The sequence below is a fragment of the Chlamydotis macqueenii genome, chromosome 5 (assembly GCF_036417535.1).
Source record: "Chlamydotis macqueenii isolate bChlMac1 chromosome 5, bChlMac1.mat, whole genome shotgun sequence".
NCBI classification, from domain to species: Eukaryota; Metazoa; Chordata; class Aves; order Otidiformes; family Otididae; genus Chlamydotis; species Chlamydotis macqueenii.
This window is the reverse complement of record NC_141560.1, coordinates 6,366,602-6,381,941: the sequence shown is the minus strand read 5'-3', so window position 1 is coordinate 6,381,941 and position 15,340 is coordinate 6,366,602. Positions and strand designations below refer to the sequence as shown.

Below are 15,340 nucleotides of genomic sequence, written 5' to 3'. Positions count from 1 at the left end.
AACAGGAGTCCTCATCTTATGACACTTATTTGCCAAATAATTTTATTACTCTTCCCCTTGTCCTTCTTATACCCAGCCACATTTCTGCAATCATGTTAGAAAATTGCAGTCTCATAGTGGGAGACAGAATCAGTCTTCTACTCTGTAAGGCTCAACTTTGAGGACACTTGAACAATGTGCATACGTACTAAAGGAGACAGACACTCTTCCTATTAAAGCCAAAGTAAGAGAAGATGCACTTTAATAATGGAATTTAGTGGCAAATGTACACCATCCACTATTTCTTTTCTCAGAGGACAATTCTGAACAATTCTGTAGCAGCGATGTCCTGTAAAGAGATGAGAGGTGCAACATTTTCTTCAGAAATGGTACCTCTAAAACATCATTTGGCATTGTAACTGCCACGATTAGTCAAGCAAACTTCAATTTTTAACCTAATTGATTCACCATCTCCCTATCTGTGACTTCCACCAGTTTCTCCTAAAAGAGAAGAGCTTTCTGCAAAGTTCCGAAGTTTTGGCTCTGGAGAACAGAGAGGCTTCCGAACAAAACTCAAAGTGAAAACGGAACCCTATGCATAAAAACAAATATGCAGGAGACAGATCCATGCATCTATGAGTGCATCTAAACCACGACTTCTGAAATGCTGATTTTGTGGAGGTCAAGCTGAAGGACAACCTCTACAGCAAGTGCACAAAAAATTCAAGCAGCAGTTTGCAGACAGAAAAGCAAGAATACAGTACAGGGCCTAGAAAAATCACCATCAGTAACAAGATCTTGGATAAAACACAAGAGTGCCAAAATTCAAAGGACTGCAGCATTAGAAACAAAACTGAAATAATGAATGGAGCATGCCAAAGAGTCAGTAGCTAAACTCCTAGAAAATAGATGCAACTGGAGAACAGAGTGGCAAAGAAAAAGAGGGTAATTAGTATACCAGGCCATGGAGAACCACGGACAACCGCAGATACATCACTGGAATGCATGAAATCTCTTTGCCCCTTGATTTGTCCCTCAAATTGTGCTATCCAGACAGCACAACTATATTGCCTTCTGATACACACCAAAATAAATTTAATGTTTTGCTATTTCCTTATTCATTTGCCTGAAGGTTCAAATGAAGATAAGTCTTAAATTGATCACAAAAGACAGTTAACATAACTCCATGTACCCCTGTAAAGACATAAATTGTCTTTTTCCAAGGAATCCAGACAAGGATTTGATAGTCTTATCCAAGAAAATCAACCACCCCCCTCTGAAACTTGTACTTTAACAACATGTAATTTAATAATCCTTTTTAAACAATGTTCGAGTTGTATTCCTTCCACTAGGATAAGCTGCTTATATGAACCACACTGAAGTCACAGGCACTTGTTCAAACTAAGTTGAGAAATGTCCCCATACTCCAATTTCCTGGAACAATTCTCCAAGTGACATTACACCCTGTGTGTTGTAACGAGCACCATAAAGAAAGATTACAACCTTTACTTGAACTACAGGACACAGAACAAGTCACCAAATTAAACAGACTGCTACTGAACAGAAAAAGGGCATTTGATCACTCAGCTCCAATCTGATCCATGGTACTTTCCCCCCCTGCTTCAAGCAGGCTGGATGCAGTAGCCAGTCAGCATGTAATCGTGCAAATGTGGAAATGTTTTCAGATGTTAGCGCCTGTCGAACAAAAAACCTGACAGTACAGACTGGGTGCCCCAAATCAATTCATGTTAACAAAAAACATGTCAGAGATCATCCCAGGGATCGGAAGAATTACTAAAATAAAACAGAACACGCAGATGAGGAGACATAATTACACCACAGTCATGGGCTGAATGAAGTCATGAGAAAGCTTCTTGCCAATGAAACTATTTAAAAACCATTGGAGGCTATAAGATTTGAGTTCTGGCACTCATGGTTTAACATAATAAAATACTGAAAATTACAGCTGATGTTTTTTGATGTTTACTTTCAGACACAGGAATACATGGCCAACTAGGAGACGTGAATTGTCTATGAAAAATAAATAAAATACAGAAATGGGGCTATTTTAATAAACACGGACTAATACACAATTTCCCACCAGAATACTTGCTTCTCAGAGATGCAGATGTAGTCTGTGTTGTATTTCAATACAACAATTGCAAACAGAACATGAGAAGAAACTACTCATGGGATAAGAAAGTTTGAAATAACATCACCAATTTTTTGTTTTAGGATAGATGTAGGAGCTATGGCATATAGCAGACAAAGGGAACAGGAAAAGTTAGACAGCTGGAAACATTATTTTAGAGAAAGTAAAAAGAAATACCAAAGCTCTCAGAAACAGGCCTTCAGACAAACAAGAACGTCTACACATGGACGCAAGTGAGACAGAGGAAAAAAAACCCAAAGGTAAGCAACGTAATGACTCTGTGTGTACAAGGAAAAGTATGAACAGTTTCAACCCCTTCCCACTTACCTTTCCTCTCTCCCTGTAATTAATATGTAACAGTGATTACAATTATAATGTCATACCACAGCAGAAAACACTAAATCCCTGCACCTGATACAGACACCTATGAGCTCTGACCTCGATAGCTGGTCCACAGGCACTGCCATTTCACCGAGCCAGGCTGTTTTGTGAGTTTGTTTGTTTGTTTTTTTTTTTTAAACAGAACTTCTCTTCTGCTTAAAATCCTTTCTCCTTGCTAGGAGCTGACAGCCTTTCTGAATGCCTCTCCATACCAAGCAGAAAAATATTTTATCCCATTTGTTTTCCTATGGCAATTTATTTTTCATGTGTCTGTATAGTAGAGTAGGTAGGATTTTGGAGAGGATTCATAAAGCCTCCAAAAGTCTTCTGGAACACAGAAGGTAACCACTTCTAAGTTAACATCCTCCCTCCAACAACATGTTTCAGTTTTTTTCTTAAAACATCTTTTTCTGCTCCTACCTACCTTTCCTGCAGACAACTAAGCCTGTTCCAAGGTTAAACTAGGAGCTGCCAGTCTCCATATGAATGTACTTTGGCTGACGTTCAAACTCCCTCCAAAGGAGATGTATGCAATCTGATTTCTGAAAAAGAAAGCCCTGAACATTGAAAAAGATAATTCAACTCTCTAACAAATCGTTCCTGCAGAAATCTGAAAGATGATGATGTAGTTTCAAGATTTCTTTGCGGATTTGTTTTCAATTTGCTCTATGGCCAGTTACTGAAGAAAATAACTTCCTTCCAGAATCACTAGGACCACTGATGAGAATAGAAAAATCACTGAATTGATTTTGAGAGGATATACAACTTGCATTCAGACAGACCAGTCACTCATCAGGATCCTAACATGACTGGCATCCTCAGAACACAACTAAGGCAATATTTCTTGGCCCAGACAGAATTCTTGCTTCTTTCTAAATACTTTTACTACAAAGTAGAGGTGGGAAAGCATAAGGAAAAAAAGCACTAGGCAGCAATATTCAAGTACAAGCAGCCCAATCGCTATGTAAAACTGTGCGGACAACCAAAATGGCATTAACAAGTACTATGAAAATCAATGAGGTAGCTCTGCATAAATTCATATGCTGCTGTCTGAACAGTATGAGAATGAAAAAGCCAAGGTCCTTACTTGAAAGTATTAATAAGCAGAAAACATGCCCATGCTGGTGTTTATTTCAGCACCTTTCTGGTTATACTTCATTTTCCAAAGATTTCTTACTTAAAAGTGTTGGAAGATAAACAAAAGAGAGCCATTTCAGACACAGAGATTAGACAACTGCTTTGTTAACAGCACACAAACTCCTGTAGACTCCAGCCAAAATCCAAAGCCTCACTGAAGCAAGCACTGTAAAAAGGAACTGGAAGAACCAAGGAAGCTGCAGTCTATGTAGACAGAAGCCAGGAGAAAGAAAGGCCTTGCTTCATTTTCTATATCAATGAGATGCATTAAGATTCAAGTTTTTTTAAAGAGCAAGGCAAACAAATGAAAATAAGAATTCCAACTAAACTGCCCATGTCAGGAAGCGGATACAGTGCTATGCAGCTATTCCAACAGAACTATGCAGAGCACCACAGTTTTACCAGAAAGAAAATATGGGCAAAAAGGAAACAAAAAAAGACAACACAGAGGGAGTTATAGTAAGTCATAAAAGTTGAATTAAATTTTTTTCCTAGTATATATAATACCAAGAGTGCTCTGCCACTGTCATCTACCATCGTAACAGAACGCTATCCCACTCCTAGACATCGTGGGCCTAATCCACAATTCTCATGCAAGTTCAAGCCACTGAAAGTCCAAGGATCGAACAGATCTGAACATATGAAATGCTTCAAGTAATAGCTAAAACCCCCCTTTAGGTTTTTAGGGTTTTTTTGATCTATCATTCACAGCTTGAAGTCTCAGCATCTCCATTCATTGCTAGTATGATCAATCAAACAATGCCCACCATAAAAAAAAAGTTGAAGATTCATAGAGGAAGGTCTTTTTTTAGTGGAAGAACCAACCTATTTCACTGCTATTTCTGTGTCAGGAAGAAAAAAGAAAACACCAAACAAAAAGCATTTTGCTTTTGTATTAAGTGCAGCTAAGCCTATTCAGAGAAATCAGACAGAATTGGAGCCCTAGCCCATCCTGCCACTACCCAAAAGAGGAAAGTGAAGTTCCTGGGTAAAAACCCTCCAGACCAGAATGACTTATTAGAATGACCAGGACTGTTCAGGTTGTTCAAAAGCCACTGGAGTGAAGTCAAGCTACTGCCAATTTGTCTTTGTCAGTGTTTTAGCTGAAGTGTTAAAATAAACTAGGAAAAAGATGCTACATGGAAAAAGGTCCCAATGGGATTATTCACTGGGACTCCAAAAACAAAGGGAGGCTTGAATAACAATAATTTTTTAAAAAACAACAGAACACTAATTGCATTAATTGAAGCATTCCTGAAACATAGCAAATAAAAAAAAAAATAAAAAAAAAAAAGACACTCTCACAACACAGTCTCTCCCTCTCATCTGTGGTAAAGAAGTTCAGAAAACTGCCACTTTTTTGCAGTTAACATAATTTGGTATTGTCACCTGTGCTAACATGTACAAAGCCTGTGGTAACATGTACGAATTCTTACAGAATCCTCCTATCCTTCTGTCACATGGTTTCACTGATAACCTCACCACAAGCATCTTAACATCTAAGTCAATACAGTCCTATATACCTTAAAGAAAACTGAACACGTGGAATCATCACACTTTAGTCTTTGTCTCCAGTTGCTCACCAAGGTAACCTGCCCTTTAAAAAAAAAAAATTATTTAAAGTTTTCAAATTTCAAATCTACCTAATGTCAACAGTAAGCACCAGCCATCCAGCTCTGATCTGCCTTATGCATTAATTTCTTTATCAACATGGAAGAGTAAAGTCCAAGGGAAAATAAAGTTTATACAGAGTGTGCTTGGGAGTAAAATAAAAATAAGCTATTTAGAGAAAACACAAGCAGCATTCACCCAATGATCAAAAGATGATGTTTGCATGAAGGTCCCAAAATTTTCTGTTCAGCCAAGTACTCAATATTATGAAATAATTCAAAGTACGATACATAAGCAATTTCCTAGATCCTTCATTTTACATGAAAATATTGGTGAGGTTCTAATCTCAGCAACATTACCACTATTCTGGTAAGGACACAGGAAAAGTAGCATATAGCAGACTTAAAACCTGATGACTACACATAGGAATAAAGTAGGAAATGTTCTGAAGTGTACAGCTGTAACCTGGCTTTGCTTGGAAGGAAATTACATTAAAACTATGCCAGAAGCACATTAAGACCTGGAAGTCAAATCCTCAAAGCTTAGGAAAAGCCAGAGTTTGTTCATTTGTACACACACAGAGCTTTTATTTACAAAGCTATTTTGCCCTCACATCCCCAGCATTCCTATCTCATTAAAAGAACAAGGACAGAGGATGACTGGTGCAATAAAGCAGATTTTTTCCCCCAAGACTACATCAAAATAGAAAAAAAGAAACCAAGGGAAAAACACTGTTGTTTTAGCCTTTTATGCAGACAATAACTTTCAGGACAGAAGACTTTCCTCTGAGGGTCCCACTGATTACCAAGTTCACTTCTATCACTATCAGTGCAGAGCTGACAGATTTGCCTATGATGAACAAGGCAGTAAAGTGCTCTCCTGAGTCCAAACTTAAGTTCATTGCAGCTCTAAATATTCTGGTCACTGAACTACGACATTATCGAATTCACCTGTTCTTCAAAACATAAGCAGTGCTAATGCTAGCATTTCCTAAGCTTACAGGGCCTCATTCTGCAGCCTCAGGATGGTTCTTCACAGAGAGCAGGAGTACTAGATTTTTAAGAAAAGTCTGTCCAAATATTTCCTGTAGTTGATTGGGGGAACCAGAAAATTATTTACTGACAGAAATTGGCTCTTTCTTCATAAAATGTTCTTACAATTCAATACTAACCACTTCGCTGCCCACATTTTTCTGCATTCTGCATCCCTTCCCAAAGACTGGGTTTTACCTGACTTGGCAGACACAGCTGGAGAACTCCTTAAACTCATCTCCAAACACAAAGAGCTTAGGCACAGTTTACACAGTTCTCGTGGCTATTGCATTTTAGAGTATTTCAGAAGTAAAAAACACAAAGGAATTACATGTACAAACAGCTATGACGTATGGTCAAGAAGAATACAGGCTACAATTCAGATTCCAGATCAAAAGTACAGCTGGCAGTTAAAATGAACCCTATGCACAGATACAGAAAATCCATCAAGTTACAGCTGAGACCCAAACATGAAAGCACGTTTCATCCTCTAGGTCACAATCCAGCAAGGCATTTAAGCATGACAGCAACATCATACATCTGAGTAGTCTCTCATAATTCAGTTGCACGTGGTGTATCAGTGTAAGCACATTTAAGTGCTTTCCTTTATTTAAACTGCACCTATCAGAATACAAGTCACGTTACACTTGAGTTTCTTGGGTTTGTAAACTATTATCTTAGAAGACTTTAGAGACCTTTTTATCTACTAAAATATTCTTACCCGAACTGAGAACTCAGATGTTAGTGCTAAGGAGGCTTATGTACTTTTTCCTCTATGTGTATACTGCTAGCATTTATCTACATTTCAATATTGAAACCTGACCAGCCAGTTCTGTTTTTTTTTCCTTTGCATCACTCTTAGACGCTGTTATGCTAGTACACTGCTATAAAGTTTACACTCTAAACAGCAAAAGTTGCTTCATTGGAACTAACTGTATATGAAGGAAGTTTTTATTCTGTTGTTTTAGCCACATATAAACACCTTTGTAGAAGAGCTGTTAAAAAAATCTGAGCAACTGTTTCACATATTTATAAACACACTCTGTTCTGTAGACTTCAGTAGCAAGCTGAAATATCCATTGGTTAATTTTACCAGTACATGAAAACAAAAAAAAAAATAAAATGAACACCCAGTAAAACAAAGGCTTGTTCAGTTTAAACACAAACAGAAATAATAAAAATAGTGACTTAACAGATATCTGTAACTTAGTATGGCTTAACATGGAGCAGTCTAGCAGACAGAAAAATAGAAAACCAGATCTTATAGAAGACGAAATATAGAAAAGCAGACCTTAGAGCATTAATTTAACACAAGTAATACTCCAGCTGGATACTACCTCTCTATCCAGGAACAAAAAACAGTCTACTCAACTCCTATGGTATCACACTCGCCGTCTTCTCCTGTCCCAATCACAATTTCCTTGGTTTAAACATTCTTCCTAGTCTGAAGATCCAAATGATATGCTCTAGCAATATTAAATCTTAATAAATCCTAAATTGTTCCTTCACAGACAGATAGCAACAGAAGCAACATAAGAAGCTACAAGGAGATAATGCTATTCCCTCCAATATCCCTCTCAAACAACTTTTTCATGCACTGGCTAATGGAATGTACCTAAAATGCCACAAAATTCACATTTTAGGTACATCCCCCGGACCTTCTAAATATCCTAACACTGGCATTTTTTCAGGGATTACATACTGTTTACGCGGACTTTATACTTTGCAATTTGCCATTCTTTCAATGAAGAGCACTGTAGTTAAGCATGTTTAAACTTTACAGAAGTTTATCTCTTATCCTAGTATTTTTAACTGAGATTTGGATCATGACTAAAACTACAGAGATCAGTAAGAATTCAGCAACAAAGTAGTACCCAAAAAGAGTTTAATTTTCAAAATAACAAATGAGACAACAGGTTGCATCATTTAAAACCAGTTACAGATGATATACCAATGTTTCAAAAAATGTAAGTGAGGTATGATTTCTGAGAAAAAAAGGAGCAAAAATGACAGAGGGCCACATGCAATAGTAAGGATGAGCATTGTCTGGCTCAGGTGTAGCTATGCTAAGTCACTATTGCCTTGACTTCAAACATTGTTACTATTAAAAGTCCTTAAAATGAGTTATAGGTCTGCAGAGACAAAGTGAATAAAATTATTTTATGGTACTTCCCATTCCAAAACTTGCTTATTTAATAGCACAAGCTGCATTGTTCAGTCACTTAATTCCAATGCAGTCCTGCTTAGCCAATTACGTAAAAAAATATTTTTACATCAGAATAGACTTGAACTTGTAACAATTAAGTCAATAGCAATGTCAATATTTTAGTAAGAAATACATTATTGTTAGATGACTTATATTTAGGTCATCTTGAGAAAGCAGCTACTTTATATTCCCTAGTTCCACTAAAAAGGAAAAGTGCAATAAGATCTCTTATTGACAGCTGCATTCAAAAACATAACAGTTACATAAGTTTGCAAATTACACTGTGCCAGTTAAACATCTAAGCATTATAACGACAGTGCTTAAAATGCTATCTCAGCAAGAATGACTCAACTTCACTGCATAAGCTGCACTCCAGATAAAAGGCAACTAGCTTGATTTTACAGAAAAAACTTTTTTTTTTTGTATTCTGCTTCAATTCAAATTGCACCAAGTGAGCTCTGCTTGTTTAGACCTGCAAGCTTCACCAGTCACTTGGCATTTCCATCTCTGCTCCTCGGTTTCAACAGAAATATCTCAAGCTTACCTACAGACAGTTAAGTAAATACTTGGAAAGCAGGTACAGTTTTGTACTGTACCTCAAGGGGAGAGATTCACCAGACAACCACCAACCAAAGGACTAAACCCATAAACCAGAGCTAGGCCTTGTCTGTATACAAGAAAAACATGGCTATGCCAGAAGAGCGAGAGGGTACAGACCAGCTCTCTCCAGTACAAGCTACATTTATCAGACATCTATGCCTGTGAGGAAAACATTAATAACTGGCATGATGCATCAGCAAGTCTTTTACTCTTAGCCCAGTCTCATATACAAAAGTTAGACCAAGAAAGGCCTGGAAGGGAAAGCTTTAGGAGCAGGGAAAAAATGCTGGCACACCTATCAAAACTGCTTTCCTTTGCCTGCTGCTTTGATAAGTAGAATGTGAAATTTCCCTGACCCATGTTTTTTCCCCCCATCCTTCATCTCTGATGTTATTCATAGATAAACTATGAATAGTAACCGAAGGGAAGCTATCAGAGAGGAAATGTGGGTAGAACTTGCACACAATTCTTGGTTATTTGGTAATTCACACAGGGTCCTGAGTAACAGCAGCCCTCTTGCTTCAGTTTCACTAGTCCTTCACAAATCCTGCTCCAGCCACCAGACCTCTGAAACTGTCCATGTACAGGCTCAAGAAAGTGCTACACAGGCTCATATTTGGAAAGCAATTTCCTAGAATCACAAGAGTTAGAACTTCTACTTTATAAAATGATTCTACTTACTGTAATGCTCAGCATCACAACCTAAGGAAAACGTATCACTCACCTTCAAAGCTACTGGTATCAGAATCTAAAACTGCCTTCTGCTTAAAAAAAAAGAAATAAAAATCCTCTGTATGACACACTGAACCTTAAACCTTAAGGCTACCACACAGGCTATCTGAATGACCAGCACTTTCTCATTTGACAGAAGGTACAACTAAAAAAAAAAAAATTAGTTCCTCACAAGTACTACTGTAAACTTAAATGTTTGTTTTGCAACAACATTTTGCCGTATACATGGCAACACTGAAGTAGTTTAATTGTACTAAATAAATACAAATACATATCCAAGAGATGTCAACAAAATCAATTCTTCTGAAACTATTAACCTGCAGCCCTAAAGCTGTATCATATCTGCTAGAACACAGGCTAACGTAATAAAAAGGTTAGATGTCTGCTCAGAACCTCTGGCATTTAACACACAAGCCCAATTATCCAGAACAGCACTGGACAACTTTTTAACTGAGAAGATCGTTTTCTTCTCTCTACTTTTAACGTGCATGCTACGACAGATCACAGATCATCAGCGTAACCTTTGCTCACGAGACTGTTTTCAAAGGCAGCGAAATTTCTCTCAAACTTTAAACGTCTGAAAGGCGTTGGCAAGGGAAAACTGCCCGCTGCATAATAATGTCACTATTTGGGGAGTGCTCGATGCTCCGACCCTCGCTAGGGTGGGGTGCTTTATAAATAGATGCGGGTTTTTTTTTTTCCCCAGTGCTGTGCCCCAAGCGTTTGGGTGGCGATGGGAGAGGAGGCTGTTTATAGCCATTATTAAATGAACTCTGAATCGACCAAGAAAGGCGGGGGGGAGGGGGGGGTGAAGCTGCTGCTACCTGAGCCGGGCCCAAACCCCTCCGCTCACCCTCCTCCTCCCTTTCTCGCCCCATGGCCAGCCCCAGGGGGCTGCCGTGCCACCTCCCACCCTTTTGCGAAGCCGCCTGCAATGCAGGGGCTGCGCAGCGAAGCCCGGCGACCAGGCTACCCTCAGCCCCAGGGCGATGGGGGGGGGGTGGGGGGATCCTGGCAGCATCTTCCCAAACAGGCTCGCACTCGCACCGCCCCCCTTCCCATTTCCCTCCCTCCTGCCGCCCGGACCCGGTACCGGCTGCTACCGCCGGGGATGGCGCCTCGCTCCTCACCCGGGATACCGGAGAGACGATCCCCCCGCCCCCACCGCAGAGCCGAGAGGGAGAGCGGCCCCCGCGCCGGCCACCCCCGCTTATTTACAGGCCCCAGGCGCCGGCGGCCGCGGCCCTCCAGCTCCTCGGCGTAGCCCGGCCCCGCCGCCACCCCCTCACCCCGCCTCAGCCCGGCCCGCCAGAGGCCCCGCACTGCGCAGCGCCACTTACCCCCGCCCCGGCCGCGGCGGACGGCGCCGGCTGTGGCGGGCAGGGCCGCGCTCCCGAAGGTGCGTGGAAGCGGGGGGCAGGGAGACCGGGGGCAGGCGGGGACGTCCGCGGTGGGGCCGGCGGCAGGCGGGCCGGCCGGGGGAGAAGGGGAAGGAGGAGGGGGGGGGGGGGGGGGGCACCCGGCTGGCGGCCTCGCCTCAGTTCATTCACAGGCGGCGGCTGTCGAGGGCGGCTCTCTGCCCAGGGGGAGCCCAGCGCTCATCTCGCCTCCGCTCCTCTCCCCCCCGTCCTCGCTTGGCCGCCGCCGCCGCCGCCGGCCCCCCCCCTCCCCGGCCGCCTCCTCCCGCCCGCCCGAGCTCCGCGCCCACTCGCGCAGCGCCGCGGAGCGTCCTCCGCCCCCCCCCTCCCCGCCTCTCGCTCGCTCGCGCACACACACGCACTGCGCCGCTGCCGCCGCCGCCGCCTCCTCCTCCTCCCTTCTGCGCAGGCGCGCCGGGAGCCGCCGCTCCCCTCCCCCACCGCGCGCGCGCGCCGCGGGGGAAGGGAGGCGGAGGCAGGAGCGAGTGCGCGCGCGCGCGCGTCCCCTCGCCCTTTCCCTGTTCGGCGGCGGCGCGTGCGCACGCGCCAGCCGCCCCTCCGGTTTGAAAAAAAAAACAAAAAAAACCAAAAAAACCACCAAAACCAGCGAACAACACCAAAACGCGACAAACGCTGCTCTCCAAGGGAAAAATCCGCCTCTGGCGGAGCGAGCGCAATACCCGGATGTTGGGGCCGGGAGAGCTGCAGCGGCCGGGGAGGGGGGCGGGAAAACAGAACGAGGCCGTTAGGGGTATGACGTCACCAGCGCCCCGGAGCTGGGCTGTACTGAGCACGCGCGGAGGGCGTGGGCGGGGCACGAGCTCGGGCGGGGTGGTGGGGGGGAGCGAAGACCAGGCCGCTGCCCTGGGGGGAGAGGCCTCCGGTCACGGTCGCTGCTCGGGGCGGGGCGGGGCGGGGCGGGGCGGGACCAGCCGCCATGGCGTGTCTCGTCTCCCTGAGGAGAGCGACGCCTCTTGCTCCTCGGTGGGGCCTTGCTGAGGAAAAGCTGCCCTGCTCGTGTCCCGTCCCCACAGCCGCGGGCAGGCCGCAGGGACGCGCTGGGATATGCTGGAATATCCTCGTTACCCGCCTAAACCGGAGCCCTGCAGGCTTCCCGGCGGAAAGCGCAACTGCTGGCAAATTCAGCAGCGGATTACCAGTAGTGAACGCGTAATGGGCTTAATAATCCCGTGATTTTCGGCTATGCTTTGATGAAGGGCTGGCCTTTTGACAAAAGGGGACGGGAGTGTGTTCAGGGAGCGACCCCCCCCCGAGTCTGCAGGGAACGAATTTAGAAGACGAGCTATTAGACAAACCTCTGTTTTGCCTCCCAGAGGGAGATGCTCAAGGAGGTAGGGATGGGAGTAAGGCCTGGCTTCGAGAGGAATGACCCCTGGGTGGGTGAATGCTCTGTGAGGCTTAATTCCAACAAACCAGGGTTAAATCACAGGGCTGGGGATTTTTGAACATGGAGTGGATGGGAGAAGGAGCGCTTTTAGAGGGAGGATTGGGGATGCACTGTAGTTCTGAGGCTGTGAAGAAGAAATTGGGTACAGGGAGAGATACTGAAGAGGGCTGGGGAAAGGTGAAGTGGGTACTTGGCTAAAGAATCAGAAAGGTTGTCTACTTTAGATAGTTTCCATCGTTAATAGCAATCAGAAAACAGCTGTATGTTAAGGTTTCCCTAAATAGGATGTTTGGAAAGCTCTTAAATTGTTGCTTATATTCCCCTAGCCATTGTAGGTAACAATCAGTGGAGCTTCAACCAAAGTGTGCCAGCAACTGAAGGCAGTCAATGGAGGGCTCTTGCGCGGGTAAGACCTACAAACCAGCAAAGCCCTACCTGGAGACAGCTAAAAACGCTGTAACAAATATAACAAAACCTCATTGCTGTAGGACTTTCCCATAACAGATAAACTGGCCGTGTTTCCATGTGATTACAAAGCCTCCAGTTCCCATTGCTGACTACGTGATACTGAACACCACTCAGTAGCGCTCAGTGTTGGGTTAACTGTTTCAGGCCTTTGAACTGTAGTTAAATGCTGAAAAATTGGTTAGCGGAAACAAACCTTTAGGGAGATTTAAATGCAAAATATTCTAAAAATATGTTGCGAAGGAGCAGAGCATAGGCAGCATATTCCACAATGAAAGGGAAATTTCATAAGGTCATGGAGTAATTCCCATAGTCTTCGTCAATGCAATTTTGAATTTCTTCTTCGTGTCCAAAGACAATTATTTACAATTCTGATGCAGTTCAGATTTTCAAAACTGCATTTCATTTTTAATACCCCAATACTTCTACAATATACAGATAAGGTAGAAATTATGCAGAATTGTTCCTGCAGGCATGTGCCATGCTTCTTTAGCCTCTGCACTTAAACAAATTTAATTTTTCACCCTCCTTTTCCCCTTTAAGAAATTTCTCCTAACATTTTGAATTATATACAATTGTGGCTTTCGTTTAGATTCTATTTAGTGTTACCTACAGCTGGGTTTTGTGTGGTTTGTTTTTTTTTTTAAATAAAAGTGAATGAAAACACGGCTCAGCTTTTTTTTTTGTGATGCCCTAGTTTTAAACTGCAGGAATGTAATGACAGCAGAGTTTGCTGCTGTCATTTTCTATTTATATGTTTTTCTTGGGAAATTGGATGGAGTCAAATTACCACAGTATTTTCTTAAAGTGTAACTTTCATTTAGTTTGCTAGTTTTGCCTGGCCTGTTGTACTGACAATGGTAATAAATATTTACAAAAAATTCAAACATCACATTTAATTAGAATAAAACAGCTGTGTGTAATGTTTTCCTCGGCTATCCATATTTGTGGCTGATGAGACTACATCTCCCAGCATACAACTCTCTATTTTCCCTTCAGCTGTAGATGAAGATGGGATACAGCTGGTTTGGACCTGTAGTCACTCCAGTGACCACAGTCAAGGAGGCAGTCACAAGAACCACTGTGAAACCCTTTCAACGCTGCATCATAAGCCACGACTGAATTACTGAGAAGGATCACATTTCGCTGTTTGGAACAAGAAATTTCTGTTAGCATAATAAAGCATATTTAAAGTGACACGCTGTTCCACAGGGTATTTTTAGATAATATTATTTTTAGAAGTTTTTTTTTTCTGCTTCCTGTTAAACTTAACATCTTTAGATAGATGGTACTTGCAAACAGTACTTTTTAAAAATCTGTGTATCTAAACAAATAGATATGTACCATCTAGGCACATTTAATTATTGCAGGCAGGAGGATGATTTTGTCCAATGTATTCATTAAAACTGTCAATTTAGAAAATTCCACAGTGTTGAATGGAGCTGCTCCCAATGACGTCATTTCCCATAAAAAGATAATATGGGACTGCTGTGGCTACTGGGATCACATGGCAATTTAACTGCATTTTGGAATCAGTTTCCATTGTAATGGCCATATTCTGTGGGAGTCTTCGCCTTCTGAAGGTGACTTTTTCTCTCCTGTAGTTTCTGTGATTACGGAAGAAGCTGAGAGGACCACCTAGACCAGATCCTTAATTTTTAGATGGCTAAAATTAATTAATTACCTGTGGTGCTTAGAGGTTCTCTAATAGAAGTCTTTATATTATTTATATTTATGTGTGGCCTGTAATAGTGTGAACTTGACAGAACTTTTTACTTGGCTTGTGAAGTACTGATGCCCTGCCCCATCTCCTCCAGTGGACTGTTCCTATTTTTGGAATCTAAAAGCCAGCTGGATGACTGTGCTGCAGGCTTTACGTCTTCTTGGTACTATTCCTGCAACACCCCGGCGTGATGACATCTGTAGGTATCTGCTCAGGCAGCTGTGCCATTGGGAACTCCATAAAATGCCAGTACTGTAGCTATGATTAATAATCACAAGATGTTTAAATCATCAAAAGCACACACCTAGGGTGTATCCTGTATCCACACTGAATTTATCTGAAAGATGTCACAAAGACTTTGGACTTTTGAAGAACATGGTATGCCAACATTCCACATCCTTGAAATGCAGCAGTTCTGATAATACTTGCTTTCTCCTAGAGTCTTGAAAAGTGCTACGCAAACTGACATTTTGGCCTCTCTGAGAGGAGATTTGTCC

At 42.4% G+C, this 15,340-nt stretch overlaps 1 protein-coding gene and 1 long non-coding RNA gene across 3 annotated transcripts in view; one reads left to right on the top strand and one right to left on the bottom strand.

The window, feature by feature from the left end:
• The window catches only part of PPM1A (protein phosphatase, Mg2+/Mn2+ dependent 1A), a 35,054-nt gene extending 23,511 nt beyond the window's left edge, over positions 1 to 11,543 (bottom strand). The window contains exon 1 of one of the 2 annotated variants that reach the window (XM_086750013.1): positions 11,170 to 11,543. The gene's annotated coding sequence lies outside the window, so the exon portion shown is untranslated. The remainder of the gene's footprint in view (positions 1 to 11,169) is intronic. The other variant, XM_086750012.1, reaches the window with a different exon arrangement.
• Positions 11,544 to 12,166: 623 nt separating this feature from the next.
• Positions 12,167 to 14,317, top strand: LOC147600465 (uncharacterized). Its single transcript, XR_015258792.1, has 3 exons — positions 12,167 to 12,406; positions 12,982 to 13,061; positions 14,120 to 14,317. It is a non-coding gene; the product is annotated as an uncharacterized LOC147600465 (long non-coding RNA).
• Positions 14,318 to 15,340: the final 1,023 nt, after the last annotated feature.